General features: G+C 42.3%; 1 non-coding gene across 1 annotated transcript; it reads right to left on the reverse strand.

The window, feature by feature from the left end:
- Positions 1 to 586: 586 nt before the first annotated feature.
- LOC141654044 (small nucleolar RNA R71) lies at positions 587 to 692 on the reverse strand. The gene has a single exon (XR_012547626.1). It is a non-coding gene; the product is annotated as a small nucleolar RNA R71 (small nucleolar RNA).
- Positions 693 to 3,200: the final 2,508 nt, after the last annotated feature.

A 3,200-nucleotide genomic window follows, 5' to 3' on the forward strand; every position in this document is an offset into this window, starting at 1 on the left:
TCTTGCTTGTTTATTTTCATTGTTATTTTAGTTAGTGACCTTCTACATCAACCCAAATTGTGACACCCCTAAGACACCACTAGTTTCAATAGAAATCCCATTTCAATACCCGTCCCTTGGGATCCGACCTTTACTTGCCTCTTTACTAATTGTAGAGTTGTTTGTGAAGCTATAAATTGTGTTTTGATTCGGACGTGACCCAACGACCACACCTTTAATTGTGAACACGAAACGGACCGATCACTTAGATTCTATCCCACAAGGATTTAAGCGGCCCACTATTACCAATGGAACTTTTGAGATTCGGCCATCTTATATCAATTTGGTGGAACGAAATATGTTTGGAGGGACAGCTGCTGAGGATCCTGCGACGCATATGGAGAAATTTGTCACTTACTGCTGTTCTATCTCATTAACAGCTGAAGTGACACAAGACCAGGTTAATCAAGTGCTCTTTCCTTTCTCTCTGAAAGATGGAGCTGCTGAGTGGTTGAGTGATATGGATATGGATACTGAAGGAGTTACAGACTGGAATTCCTTGGCTCTTACTTTCTACAAGAGGTACTTCCCACCTCAAAAGACTAATGCTCTGAGAAATCAAATTACTAGTTTCAAGCAAGGAGCTACTGAAGATTTGAATGAAGCTTGGACTCGCTTCAAGCGATTAGTTCGATCGATTCCCATCATGGTTTCCCAAAGTGGTTTCTTTGCAACCAGTTTAATAACGGGTTGTTTGATGATCATCGTGCCCTTTTGGATTCTTCTGCTAATGGGAGGTTTCAAGACAAAACCAATGATGGTGACGCGTGGAAGTTGATTGATCAGATTGCTACCCATACCGCCAGGTATGGAAATCCTAGGGGAAGCACGCGAGGTACCGGTGTTGATAGTACCCTGGCAAAGACGGTGGAGACTATTTTCGCCCGATTCTTTGAGATAAAGACTACCCAATCACTGGGTAGTAAGGAGAGAGTTCATGCCATGAGTCAGCAAGTGGAGGAGACTTGTGCTAGATGCGGTTTAGATGGTCACAGTGCAACTGATTGTATGAGCACATTTGAGTCAGCAAGTGGAGGAGACTTGTGCTAGATGCGGCTTACAGACAAGGTGCACAAGGTACACCTTTCTCCAACTTTTACAATGAAAGAACGAAGGAACATCCGTTCCTTCAATGGTCTAGTCAGAATGTGCAAAACCCGCAGCAGTCACAACCGCAAAAGAATACTTATATCCCTCCCAACAATCGCGGTAATCAACAACAAGGGGGTATCAAAGGCAAAATCAAGGAGGCCAGCAGTTCAACAATCAATATCAATGACCTCCTCAAAGAAACTACTCAACAAATTCCTCAACAAGCTCCGAACAACAATGAGATGGCAGAGTTACGCAATCTTTTGCAACAAACTTTGTCAATGCAGCAGAAGTAGACGGCTCAAATTTCTGAGCTGATTTCCCATAATAAGATGCTAGATAATCAAGTGGCTCAGATGGCACTTCAAAACCCATCAAAACAGGCCGTAGGTCTTCCTCCTCAAGGTAAACAAGCTCATGAGCAAGCTAATGTTATTCAAATTTGAGGAGCGGTACTTCTTATGTGAATCCAGGACCTACAAAGCCTTGAGAAAGACGTGCCCATTATTGTTGATGAGGTCCCTTATATGCATCCCAAAGGATTGGGTAATTTGGAGCTTAGTGATGATGAGAAAGAATCTGACGAAGTTGAAACACGAGCTGACGATAAAAGTAAAAAAGACGAAGGAGTTTAACTCGCAAGGTTCCTCGATCGAGTCTGGGCGACTCGATCGAGGATCCACCCGACTCGATCGAGTCACCCCTGGCTCGATCGAGGAACCAAAATTGACGGTGACGGTGTTTCAAAAGTTGTTTCTAAGGTCAAGCAAGCCGAGCCCATAACCATTGCACTACCTTTTCCTCATCGACAACAAAAATCCAAGTGGATAAGCGATTCGGTAAGTTTATGGAGGTCGTGAAGAATCTACATGTAAGTGTCCCTTTTCTTTGAATTAATTACTCAAGTGCCGGCTTATGCAAAATTCATGAAGGAGATTTTGACAAGGAAGAGATCCTTTGATGCGGTGGAAAGTATTGCTTACACTCAGAAGTGCAGCGCCATGTTGCCAATTAATACACCACCCAAATTGAAGGATCCAGGAAGTTTTTCTATCCCTTGTCATATTGGTCATCTTTCTATTAGTAAAGCTCTTTGCGATTTAGGAGCTAGTGTCGGCGTTATGCTCGTAAGAAATTAAATATGGGTCCGATTACTAATATTATGGCCGATAGATCGATTAAGCGGGGGTGTTGGAGGATGTTCCGTCAGATTGGGAAGTTTTACATCCCCGTTGATTTTGTTGTCATGGACATGGTCAAGACAACCAAATCCTTATCATCTTAACATATGGGGCGGTTATAGATGTTAGGCAAGAGAGATTGACCTTTTTGTGGGGGATGATACGATTATATTTTTGGAAAAAGCATTGAAAAACCCCATGATAGAAGAGACTTGTCATAGTATAGATGTTGTTGATTTTACTATTGATGAGTGTCTTCCTATGTGTTTGGACAGGGATCCTCCGGAGATTGCCCTGGTTTCGATCCGGTGATCGAGGACGGGTTCATGGAGTCCAAAAGTTCATCGGATTGAGAAGCTTCTAACTGGAGAGGAATGCCCACATCAGAAGGTATATAGTTTGGGTATCACACCTAAGGTAACCGAGGTAAAGAGAATTAAAAGAAATATGAATTTCTTGATGACGTGAAATGAACCCAGTGATTGTCAATGCTAGCCTAATGAAGGTTATTTTCTGTTTTGAGAACTCTTAAAAAGGCAATTGGGTATAGCATTGATGATCTCAAAGGTATTAGTCCTGACTTTTGCATGCACCGAATTCATCTGGAAGAAGGCCACAAGCCTAGTGCACAAGGTCAGAGACGACTAAATCCTCCAATGCAGGAGGTGGTAAGAAAAGAGGTACAGAAATTACTTGATGCTTGTATTATTTTCTCTATATCTGATTCTAAATGGGTTAGTCCTGTCCAAGTTGTACCTAAGAAGGGAGGTACTACAGTAGTGAAAAATGATAAGAATGAATTGATTGCTACTAGACTTGTCACAGGATGGAGGATGTGCATTGACTATAGGAAGTTGAACACGGCCACTAAAAAGGACCATTTCCCAC

Source organism: Silene latifolia, chromosome 4 (genome assembly GCF_048544455.1).
Source record: "Silene latifolia isolate original U9 population chromosome 4, ASM4854445v1, whole genome shotgun sequence".
NCBI lineage: Eukaryota > Viridiplantae > Streptophyta > Magnoliopsida > Caryophyllales > Caryophyllaceae > Silene > Silene latifolia.